Genomic DNA, 13611 nt, shown 5'->3' on the forward strand with positions numbered 1-13611 from the left:
GCTTTCTATGAGTAAATACATATATTTTTTCAAAGACAGGAGTGATTGGAGATTGGAAAAACTTTATTTAGTGTTAATGCGATCAAATTATAATTTTCCCATAACATGTTGATCTATCCTACTGTATAATAACACCGCAGGAATTCGAAATGGAGTGATTTGATGAGATTGCTTTAGTAACGATTTTGTTCTCTTGCATCCTATATGAAGACATTGGCCAGTTGTGCGGGTGCTCCCAATGAAGTTGAGAGATCGGCAGTTCCACGTACCGAGTTTTCAATCTCAAGTCCTTTTTGTTCGCTGGGGTTGTTACCGTTGGTCTCGGTTCGTATTATTGTGTTGCTGATTTTCCGTTACAATGGTTTTTTACGGCTGGCTCGTAGGGCCTGACACCAACCCCCTACTTTCCGGAGGACCATAGTGCACAGTTGAGCTTGGAGTCCTTTCCTGGCACTCGGACGTAGTTCAGCCGCCCCTAACATGGGGATCAGACGCTTTTGTGAGCCGCTTTGTTCACCGCCAAACGTCAAAATGGTGCGCCATGTTAGCCCTAATGAACAGTCGAATGAATTTTTCGTTCATTTTACGTCAAATGATGGCTTGTTGACACTGTCAGGCGTTGCAGTTATCGAATTTTCGTTCGCTAAGTGAAACGTAAACATGTTGCAGTTATCGAACGTCTACTGTATTCGGTAAAAGTTACCGTTCATGTAGATCCAAGAATCTGTTTTTACATTGATTGATGAACTTAAACTTTATTGAAGAAAAAAAAGAAATAGCTCATTTTAACTTTCTTCTGCTACTTTGAAATAATAACTGAATCTACCATTATTGAAAATTGAATTTGAACAACTAAACCTACCATTATTTTAAATGCCACATAAACAGCTAAATTTGTTCTTATTCTGCAACAGCGCTCACACTGTATACCACAAGCGTGTATTTTTCATGGTGCGTGTACTCAGTACACGACGCGACCGCTCCCGGGTTAAGTAATTAACATCTATTGATTTGATTTTTACCTTGATAACTTCAAATTAATCTCTAGTGGTACAATGTATGTAATATGTAGTGATTTTAATAGGAAAGATTGTAGCTATCTGAAGCAGAATTTCAAACTTCCTCTAAAACTCTAAAACTAACTGCAAGTTATTTCATCAGAAAACTAGGAGAAAAACATCAGAAAATCTTCTTGGAAAAAATCTTCAGGAGAGTTATGGATTTTTTCACGGTGTTTAAAGAAGAATAGTAGGAATTTCTATCTCAATTTATTTTTTTTTAAAGAAATCTAGGGGTTGATTTAACATTGAAAGCTTACAACATACTCAAATCGAACCCCAGAGCTGTTGAAACATTTTTTAGAGGAACTCTAGCAAGGATTGACATGGATTTCGATCTGTATTTACTCATAAAAACTAAAATTCTTTAGAGTTTTTTTTTCCTGGATCAGAAATGTGAGTGATAGCGAAATTCTGACAAAATCCATAAATTCGTCAGTCAAGGAAAAATAAAAAAAAAATCGTGTTTTTTTATCTTGGAAGAATTAAAATGTATGATTTTTTTTTTCTTTGGCTTGAGCCCTGTCTTGGGATTCCTTCAAGGATAATATAAATTTCATAAAAAAAACGATCGAGAAAAGTTAGAAGTTTCATCAGTCTCAGGAACTCATCGTGGATTTTCGCTGAAATGTCTTAAATAGTTAGGTACTATTACAATTTTGGTTAATAATAGCTATAGAGCATTTACATTACTCCATGATGATAAATAAGAAGTTGTTTCCAGGAATTCATCGAAACTTACCTTGAAGTTGTGTTGGATGACTTTGATAATTGCCCAGCAACTCCTCCAGAGACTGCACTAGGGATTTCGCTAGAAATTGAACCAAAAGTTTATGTACTTAAGTTCATCGTTTTTACACTAGAGTATCAATTCTGGATCTCTGTAAATTACAACAATTATATTTTTTGCATTTTAACGATTTTTTTTTTCATCCTGAATGTGTAAAAAATATTATCTAGGAAGAGGGCCCCTATAATTCTATGGCACAGAAATGCAAGATATACAGATTATTGACCTTCTATACAGACATGATACAGAGTACAGGAAAATACAGTATTTGAAAAAGTGATACAGATTTCTCCAGAAAGCAATTTATTTTCAATAAATTTAACGAAAACTTTAGTGCTGCTTAATCTTCAATAAATTTATGAAAATTTGTAAATTTTCACGCATTTTTTAGTTAAATGAATAAAAGTGAAAATTAAAAACCGTCAAAAAGTAGTACATTTTTTTAGTTTGTATTGAAATCTAGGACTCTCGTTGTCTGATATGCCCTCAAATACGGCGATACAGAAAAATCTGCATTGACACAGGCAGAGCCGTAGCGTGGGGTTGGCCAGGTTGACCCCCGCCAAGAGCGCCAGCCTCAGAGCGGCGCTGAAAAGGCCTAAGGCTAGAAGAAAATAGAATGATGATATTTTATTTTACAGATTTTGAGTATTTCTTCGCAATTTCTTGCTAGGTTTCCTTCAAAAAATCTTTCAAAAATTCTTTCAGTAATTCTTCTAGGGATTTCTTTCAAAAATTCAAACAATTCCTCCAGAAATTCTCACAGAAACTCAAAACAGAAAATCAAAAATTCTTCTGAAGATTCCTCTCGAAATTTTTCGAAGGATACCTATAGAAACTCCTCTAGGGAGACATTCAGAAGTTATCCTTCCAGGTTATAAGCATTCTACGTTCAAATTTATAAATATACAGAGCACACTGTTCAAGCTTTAGGAGTAGAAGAAGAAGCCATTCATGAAGCAATCGCAAACCAACACCGAATGTAAATAACTTCATCCCCCAGAGTCAGAAGCAAGAAGGTCCAGTGTAAAAAATTAGCTACTAAAATTTAATTGAGATTAACAGCCATCGTAGTAGGCTGCCAGACAGGAGCACCACTCAGAGAGGAAAGAAGAAAAACACCCAAACAGATAAGCCTGCTGCTTCGTTGCAAAGCTCATTCCCACGCGGAAAATTGAACAACTAGCTACTCGAAGTCCGGGGTCGAGACAGAGACAGAAAGAGATAGAGGTACGAAGTTGATAATTAATTCCCAAACGCACCAACACCAACGGCTTTCAGAAACCGTCTGTCGGTGACCGGCTCAAGCGGACTAACTGGCAGAACCCGACTAAGAAGTGATATCATTAAATAACCATTCGTTGGTCCCGTTGGTAAGAGTGTCAGATTCGAAACAAAGCCGTAGATCGGTTCGAATCCCGTTCAGGCTAATTAACTTTTTATTTTTCCTTTTTTGTCAAGAGTTCCTCACACCTTCCTAGTCGGGAAACCAGTTTTGAGTTCGGTGGCGAAGGATCATTCCTAAACGCGAACCAATGAAGAATCATCCCGCTCGCAGTTGGAAGCGATCCAAAAGCGCGTAAAAACAGCAACCGTCACAACTGAGCGATGTGTAGAGGTACCTGAGCGCTCACCCATGTTGTGCGTGGTCGTGGTGTGAGCGAGTGTTCGGTTTTTCGCTTCCGCGGGTCGTTGTTTAGCAATCTAATCTAAATTATGTTTAATTACGACGACCGGCGTGCGATGCGATGGCGATTCGAAACGTTGGTGAGTTTTGGGTCGCTTCCAACTCCTACTGGTCGATCCTCCTCCGGCCTACGGGATACTTTGTTGTATGTGATCCGACTGAATGACAGGCATAGGGGGCCAAACGGCTTATCGCACTCGCCGCATCTGTTTGTGTTTTGCTTTTGAGATTGCTATTTCTTCTTAAATAATATTATGATTAGGCTGCTACATGGCACTGACTGGCCATCCAACAACCAACCTACCAATATTCATTATTCCTAGCTTCTAATAGCACGCATACAGTAGGATTAGAGAAAAGAGAGCTAAGTTAGCAGATTATCGCGTGCGATATACATATTATGTAAGAGAGAAGGATTCAACCTATTATATTATTTTAGACGTTAGGAATGAAAATGTATGAAAACTGCAAAAGAGAGCGTAATAAAATACACTCATGTGATATTCAAGAGATAAATACAAAGTATTCATTGTATCGTATTGAGTATGTGAACGATATCACAATTTCCTGTTTTGAAGATGAGTAACAGCTGATGCTCTTCATCTTCATGAGTTAATCCCTGGAAAAGACTATATTTTTTGCAATGTTTGAGTTACCTTTCTAATTAATACAAATCAATACTACAATATGTGCTGGACTGAGTCATGCGTTAAGGGAATAATGACAAATTAATGAATCCCCTAAATAAGGAGTTTCACTAAACAGCGTAAACCGCTGATTAAACGATTTTCCTGATTAAACGTTGAAATCATTAAGGCAATCTTTGATTTTATCATTCGCAATTTCATGAAACATTTCAAATTCTTCATTACACCTACAAAGCTAACCATGAAAATGTTTGACACTTCTCAGGTCATTTTGAAAGACATGCACATGCACGAAAAAAACGAATTATATTTCTACTTTATCGATCTTGTTGCCGTTCTTTTCATGCTCATGTAATATCTGTCCTGTAATATGTAATATGTAACCTGAGAGTTGTCAGTCATTTTGAGGTTAGGTTCGATGGTGTAATAAAGAATACCAGAAAATCATGGCTTACGAAGCAATTCTAACTGTTAGTGTGAGTCGCCCTAATGTTGTTGTTTTATTCCACTGATGTCTCAACTACTTATGCGAGGTATGCACTTCAAACGGAATCTCTCAAGTAATTTTCGTTCAATGTATTATTTTTCCGTGACCGGAATGGCCAAGGAATTTAGCACAGCTAGCCACATTTGATTTGACGTTTCGTTTCAGCTCCGTACTAGGATCCGGAATAAAGCGACGCTTTACCATTTCTTGAGCGATTTCTTGAAATTTCTTGATCTGCGTACTACCCAGTAAAGTAAAACATCAAGAAATCCCGTTTCAATTTTTCATATAAACTTTACAAGCACAAATATGATGACCCAGGTAACATTTTAAGTTTTGCTCGGCTCTATAAGAGATTTTCATGACCAATTTTATAAAACTTGTAGTAAAACTGATTTATGCATCAAAACCTCTTGATAACCTCTTTAAGAGCATCTTCCGGCTAAGTGGACCACTCTTGGAGAAGTTATGTAAACCGTATTAAGAGTAGCAATAATACTGTTTTAAAACCTAGTTGAAAAAAATTCCATGCTCGAAAAGAGGTTATTGTGTGACACGAAATATCCACTAGAAAGGAACCACCCAGTGGCACGTCTTACCTGGCCGGCTGCCGACGAACGAGAGGACGAGAGTGGCGTCGCCTGCTTCGATGGTTTCGTGTGCCGTCGCCGTGCGCTCATGACAGGCGTGAATACAGAATTGACCAATCCAAATTCCTATGTGGTAGTGGTTTGTGTTCAGATTTCCCGTGTTAATCTATCTGTAAGAACTTTGTAAACATCTTTTGTTCTCACGTATATGGATAGGCTTGCATTAGGTTTCGTGAGACATTTTTTGGACAACTCAATGTTCAGCAAAGCACACACTTCGATATAAGGGCTATTTCACACCCACACAGTTATGATGATTGTTGTTTTTTTTTAACAAAAACTATGACAGCTCAAGATGCAGAACTTCTTCAATGGCGCATAAAGTTCAGGAGAAGACATCATTTGCAAGTAGAAAGCGATCATTTTGAGTGATATTTTAGCAGGTAGCCATTGTGTTTCTAAGCATTCAATTTCTCCGTGAATATTGGGGTTGTCAAAACATAAAATTATTGCACTTCGAAAATGGTGAATATTATCGTCTTGGAATGAAATAAATCAATTTGTAAGTTTAGTGAAATTATCGCGAATTACAAGAAAACTCAGCTGAGAGAGTTTATTTTTGTGAACATGTTATGTAAATGACGGAAAATTATCAATTCATTGCTTTAAATTAACTATTTTCCATCCACTTAATCTAATTCTTCAATTTGGCGACGACCATAAGCAGCGAAAATAAAACGAAATCAAGTTTACTTTTATGATAACCGCATTAAACCTAGCAGTGTCATAGGTAGTTTCTGCTCTTTCATCAGCAGATGTCGTAAATAATTGAACGGATTGCCATCTGTACAGTTTTATTGCAGTAATAATGAATGCCAGAAGGATTACATATCGGTAAGTTTTGTTTACTCTTTAAATTTAGATTTATGGATATCTTCAAGTATACTATAAAACATTTCATCAATGGTTTTGATTAAAGTTGTCATAAAACTGTGAGTTTTGATCATTGCTGCAATAAAACCCTAATAAAAATCAAACAAAACCAATGAGCAATGGAATTTCTGGGGAACGAAGCATCGAATTCAATAAAACGCTACTGATCGATAGAACCAGGATTGAAAACAAAACAATAACAACAATTTTCAATCTTTCATCGTTTTCAATGATATATAGTCTCATTTGTTAGGCTTAAAAGTGGTAACAGCAACTAGACAATATTTGCTCAATGCTTCAACAAAAATAATCACTAAATTATTGCATTTTCATCGATTTTTAGCGATTTCCAAAACTGATTCGTAAAACGGAAGTGGTGCAAAAAGGCCATCTGCCATGGGGTAAGATGCCACTTCTTGAAAACATTCAAAAATTACTTCCATCAATTTTCTGGCATTTTCGACTCACTTCCACTCCTCGGTAACATTTTTTTTCGTATACTCAATACATGGAGCGTCACACCCCTTCCCTGCTAAACGATGGCCGTCATATTTGAATGACCCCTAACATGGGTAGTGGTAGCGTAGACATCAACAACCATGCGCCTCCATGGGTGCTTTAATCTCCTTGGAAACACATGGCTGGTAATAAAATCACCCGAAAACCTTAATTGCAAGCACAAAAACCGGAAGTTGCCAATTTTCATTGGGAAATCAAGATTTCTGTGGGTTTGGCGGCCAAGCTTCTAGAAGAATGTTTAATGCAAACATATCTTGACACCATTCATCTATAGCAATGATCAAGTCCCATACAGGAATGATTTTATGGGCTGGGCCATTTTACCCCATCTTGGCATTTTGGGCTCTGTTTCCCTACATAGGCAGTCGGGTGCCTGAAACTTTTGCCAGTCTTGGTAAAGTGGTATGAGCGCCGATCTGTTTAAGGTCGAACGGGACGGTCGAGGAAATAGCCGCCATTGCTCTGTTGCTACTAGGATGGTAATCTCAGATTCTACTTCATATTTTGCAACAAAAACCTATCATTGTGTATGCTCACTTGCAGTGCATATGGGTCATTCCATATGAAGTGACCGAGAAAAAGCGGAAACGTGTTATCGACCATCACGGATTTTGAACAAATTTTGTTGGAATGTTTGTTCAAATGGAGGAAGAAAAAATCCAAATTTTGGTGCCGATCGGATCACCCCTCGGCCTGTGGCAGCACCCCTCGTCTTTGCCAATATAAGAAAAATCAAAGTTTTCCCTTCCTTTTCTTAATTTATAGCTTTGAAACCATTATTTGATGCTATTTAAGGGTGATTTGGGCTGATTTAGACCAAGGAAAATAGAAAACTATGTAAAAATAATAATATGACAGTATTGCCAGTTTATCAATTATGGATTTATTAGAATGGATAACAATAAATAGCTAAAGTTTAAAATTTATGTATTATAATCCTTATTTCAATTGAAATTCTACCTATGTAAACATTAAGGTTGACGAAAGTGTTGTCAGACATTTTAATTTTATTGTAAAAATCTACATGGGAACTTTTGTATCAAATCAAATTATCAAGCAAGAATCATAGACGACTTTTATTCTGATTTCGATGGCAGTACGGGTGAGAAAGAAGCTGGTGGAGGTACTTTAGCGACTTCTGCCTTTGCCAACAAACAACTGTTTGACAACGGGAGCTCGATCAAATGCTACACCATAGCCTACCTGATCGAATAAAAAAACTACACTGATGAGCATGGATTCTCGCACGTGGTTCCTCCTGATACATGATTGTGTTGTGACAATATATTATACTAGATAGGTATTTTTCGTAATTACAAAAAATGTTGTATGCAACTCGTTGCAAAACTCGATTTTTTCTGCACTCGTCGTATTTATCCAACTCGGCAAGCCTCGTTGGATGAACGTACGACTCGTGCCGAAAAAATCATCATTTTGCAACTTGTTGCATAAATAACTATTTTACAATTTTACTATTGGCAACACTGATCCTGAACTCAAAAATCCTTCTCGTGAAACTTTTACATTTCAACTAACTTTTGAGCTCTTTTTGCATCTTCTCTGATTCGCTCTCTTATTGTTGTTAAAAAAAGAAGAACAAAACAACTCAATTTTGGAAATTCAATGCGGGAAGCCAAAAATGAGTAAGTGACATGGTAATGATAGTTGAGTAATTTGAACAGGCGGTTGGGTAAAAAGAACTTCTACATATCTATAATTTCATTCATTCACTTTGATCTCTACTCCCTTACATTATGAATAAAAATTGACCGATAAAACCATAAAATCATTAATCTGATAATAAAAAGGAAATTTTTCGGAACTTTCAATTCTACAAGTTTACGCTTATGAAAGAGCATATGCAAACGGTAATAGTTTACTTGATCTCTGCTTTGAAATAGCACCGAAATTTCGTTTAATACCACACTATTTTTGCTCCATTGCCTACTTTTAGGCACAAAACCCGCAATTTTGATTCAATTTGCCAATATGTGCAAATACTCAGTGTTTTTCTGTGTCACAGAAAAGGTCTCAATTAGTTTGACTAAATAGTAACAGCTTTGAAATAATGAGGCGAAACTTTGTTGCGAAACCGTTACTAGTGGTGCCATAGAGGTTCTGGCGCCAAAAAATTCCTCGGAAACAACTTTACGAGCTTTTGAAAAACTATCACAGATTCATTCCTAAATTTTCTCCATGGATTTCTAGGAACGCAGGGCCTAATTCGAATATTTCCTTAGCTTTTTCTCCGAAAATTCTCAAAAAAATTATTGCAGAAAATCATGCAGTGATTGTTTTAGAAGTTCATCCATGAATTTCCTCAGAAATTCTTTGAAAGATTCCTTTCATGGGTTTCCTCAGAAACTCCTCCATCAATTCTTTCAAAATCCCATACGAGAATTCATTCAGGAAATTATCCTCGGATTTCTTCACAAATGTAATCAGTAATTTCTTCAGAAAATCAAAAGTTCAGAATTCCTCCAGAAATTTCTCCACGGATTTCTCTAGAAATGCTTCTATAGACTCCTTTGGGCTTGGGGATTCTTCCAAAGTTTTCTTCGAAAAATCTCTATAAGAAACCTTTATAAATTCATCCAAGGATTCCACTAAGAAATCTTTTATGAATTGCTTTCAAAATGGCTCCGTAAATATTTTCAGAAGGCTCCCTTTAGGAATTCCCATGATAATTTCTCCACTAATTTATCCAGGAATTATTTCATGTACATTCCCGAAACTCCGCCAGGGATAACTTCAGAAATACTTCTAGGAGTTTTTTAAGGGAACCCTTCCAGGAACTCCTTTATGAATATTCACTGGGATTACTTCAACTTTTTTTTCAAAGATTCTTTCGTAAATTCTTCCAGTGTTTTCTTCAGAAAACAGGATTTTTTTTCAGAAATCCACTTTCTCTTTCCTAGGGATTCCGCCCAAGACTTTTCCAGCGAATTTCTTCAGGTATTTCTCTAGAAAGTTTTCAAAACTCCCTGCTGAGATTTCTTTAAAAAAATCCAAAGGTGCAGGTGGAATTCTTGTAAAAATCTAATAATAAATTGCTGAGAGATCCCTGGAAGATTTTTTGAAGGAATCCTTGGAAGAACTCCTGGAAATATCTCTGGAGGAATTCAAAGGGGAATTTCTTATGCAATTTACTCAGGGATAATTGCATAAAAATCTCTGAAGAAAAATTCATGAAGGGAATTTTGAAGAAACGAAAACACTTGAACTTGTGCATGATTTTTTCCGAAAATTTTTTTTTTAAGAATTTTTGAAAGAATACCTGGATGAACATGAGAACACTCCACAAATTATTTGAAAAAATCCTAAAGGAATGGATTTTGGAAAAAAATCTTTTAAAATTGCTGAGGAAATTTATGGAATAATTGGCGATGCTTCAGAAATTTAAATAAACTTTGGAAGAATACTTGAAGTAAAGTCTTAATAAACCCTGCAGGAATACCTGGAGGAATTGGAGAAACCTCATGAGATTTTGATAGTGGAAAATTCTAAATAAATGTTTGAGGGAATCTCCAGAATATATAGAATAAGACTTAAGGAAATTCTGGAGAGATTTTAACAATGATTCCTGAAACAGCTTCGGGAAAAAATGCGCATTTCTAAAGCAAACCCCTAAAGGAATTTTTGAATGAATCTCTTAAATAATCACCACATCTATTTTTTTTCTGGAATTGCATTTTTTGGGGAAAAAAACTTTGCAGGAACTCCTTCGAAAGCTTTGGAGAAATTTCTAGAATTCTTGAGAAATTCCCAGAAGATTTCTGATGGACCATTCTAACATAAACGTTCGATGAAACACATGTAAGTATATATGCAGAACTTCCGTAGCAATCCTTGAAGGAATTTCCTAAACAATCCTCAATGGAATCACAGGAAGAATTTTTCAACGAACCTTACTTGAATCGATTTAGGAAATCCTGCAAGTATATTCTTTCTCTAAAAATTCCGGAAAAAAATTAATCTTGAAAGAAGCCCTAGAAAAAATTCTGGCAATATCCATGAAAGTATCATAGAGAATGTTCTTGAGTAGAACAGGAAGAGGAAAACATTTTAAAACATTTTTTGAAGGAATCTTCAAATGAAATATTTCTGAATATTTCATGGGATATCTGCAAGAATGCCCCTGTCGAAATAATTACAGGAAAAAAACCGTGAAAATTTCAGACATTTGAAGTCAATCCTATACACGCGTACTAGAATAGGGGGCGCGGACATTTGTAAATCTTGAGTAAACAGCTCTGATTTTACCATATCAATATTGACCCTTACCTTCTATTTTTCTATAAAAAGCTGACTTTCAGTCTCAAAATTTGCCAATTAGCCTAAGATGGTCCAAAATGTTTCCTACTATTTTTATCTTTCATCGATATTCAAAACAAGCAAAAGGAAACAATTTTGCAAATTTTTGATATCAAAAATAGGTTCTACGTACAGGTTTCAATGAAAAACTATACGTATTTTTTTCTACAAACAAATGACATACAATCATACATACGTGACAGTGAATTCAAAAACCAAAAAAAAAACTAGGAAGAAAAAAATCGACCTTGTTGAATATTATTCGAAACAGTCCAAAACTTCACATATTCCAAAAAAAATGATCCATTTTTGGTGGAAATTGTTAAACCACAAAATAAAATCTAGAATAGAATTTCACAATTACATTTTCTTAGTTTTAATATATTTTTTAAATTTGCTGTAATTTAAGTATTGTATTGGGTGCGGCAGGAAAAAAATGCGAAAAGTTCAAGGCACTATCACACGCTAAATATGGGATATATATGACTATTTTTTCATGACAGTGTATCAGTCAATGTCTATATTCTAGCACTGCGAAATAAAAATGAACATATTTGATGTTTAACATGTGATAATGTAAGCCTAATAAGCGGGTATCAATAAACTGCGCGCCCAATGGTCATTAAACAAAATTACTATAACAGTAAGAAAATTAGCTTAAATTTGATGAACAATCAGACCACGCTGATCCAGAGCCATGTAGTTTCACATACTAGATGAAATAAGTACATATATTTGATGATATTGTAGAGAAAATTAAAAACTTTGTTTTATCAGATACGAAATTTAGCGAACTGTGTACTTTTCTGCGGTTTGAAAATTCTGATTGTCTTCAGCTTCAGGCGCCTCCCTGTAAGGGTTAGAGATTAAATGGGAAATTTTCAATTAACTTTTCACAAAACTAGCTTATTGGAGATCATGGAACGTTGAAACATAGATTGGTTAACGTCAAATGGACGAAAATGAGGCTTGAAGTTGAAAAACACATTCGCATTTTTTCCTGCCGCATACTGTAAGATGTAGCAAAAAAAAAATGACGCGTAGTTTTTTAATTAAAACCTGTGCGTTCAATCTGTTTTTGATTTTAAAATCGATAAGAAATAAAAAATCAAGAAAAAATGTTAGCAGCATTTGACCATCCGATCCTGAGTCAAAGCATAGCTACTTGGCAAACTTTGGAAGCCAGCTTTATACAGAAAAACAAAAAAAAATGAAAGGTAAGATTTTCGAAAAATTTAAATAATGCTACATCTAACACAGATACGCGATGAATATTAACCTCAGAGTATTTTTTTCTAGAAGTTCTTTAAATATCCTTAGGCATCTCCGGGGACATCATTTCAACCCAATTAATTGTTTTCGTGTTACAGTTTTTCAAAGTAGAAAATAAGATATTTTTCATACGGCCTTTTCAAAATTTAGGTAAGGAAAAAATATTATGTGTTGATACAAAAGTAAATGATTCACGGATCCAGAGCATAAAGCAATATCGAATCTAAAATTACATGTTTTTTCATGTTTTGAGCTGGAGATGCTGTATACATAAAGTTCATTCGGAGTTTTTTGAACACTTTTGGGTCTCGACTAAACAAATGTCCATTACCATAGTATTGTCACTCATTTCGTTATTTTAGCAGCAGAACATAATAATTGATCAACGGCAGTCGAGTAGAGCGATGAAACATTCCCTATGTCCACGTGAATCACCATCGCTCTTTCACCACCAAGAACAAAATTGACTAGGAACCGGACAAGGAGTTCCGCTAAGGGTTACTAGTTTATCATTTCTATGCTCTTTGGTAGATGTTTTGAGCTCGTTGGATTCTTCCCGCTGCCGTTCTCCCTATGTCTCCTCGAAACCTTGACTGGTGGACGTCCGTTGTTCAACATGGGAAGGATTGATTATTTTTCTTCCCAGTTTTTACGCTTTCGGGTTCAGTGGACCCACTAACAGCTGAATAAATTTATTCCGCTCCTTGGGTGGTATGCAAAATTGGTGGATTTTTGCTTCGACGTGTGTTTCATGTCGCTAAATGATTGTTTGTTCCAATCGAGTATGAGTAAAATTTGTTCGAATTACTCTACTTAATTAGCGTGCACCTACGGATGACATAGGTTTCATAGGGTATAGGTTCAACATTGTACAGAACCGTTTGCATTTTTTTTGCTATTTGGCACTATGATATTGCATTTTATACTTGCCTTTTTAGTGTCACTACGGCCTACTTTTCCTCACATTAAATGCAGTTGCATTGAGATTCATAAAGCAACTCATTTGGGTTGCATTATGAATCATAATGCAATTGTTTGGCCAACAAGTTGTGTTTCCTTGTCAAGAGCTTGAAAAACGGTGACGGTGACAAAAAATCCGATATGAATTTCAATCAACACGTCAAAACAATTCTGCAAAACTCTACCAACCGTGGACCACAGATGAGCTTCACCCTCTACAGTAAAGTGCATAATTTAGTCATTCGCCACCGGAAATCGACCATAACCGACACTGTGAATCAAGTCTAATTCGTTTGAATTAATTTAAGCTCTCACTTCATCACTCTCGATGATCGTCACTGAACCCCTACTAAG

This window comes from Aedes albopictus, chromosome 2, assembly GCF_035046485.1.
Source record: "Aedes albopictus strain Foshan chromosome 2, AalbF5, whole genome shotgun sequence".
NCBI classification, from domain to species: Eukaryota; Metazoa; Arthropoda; class Insecta; order Diptera; family Culicidae; genus Aedes; species Aedes albopictus.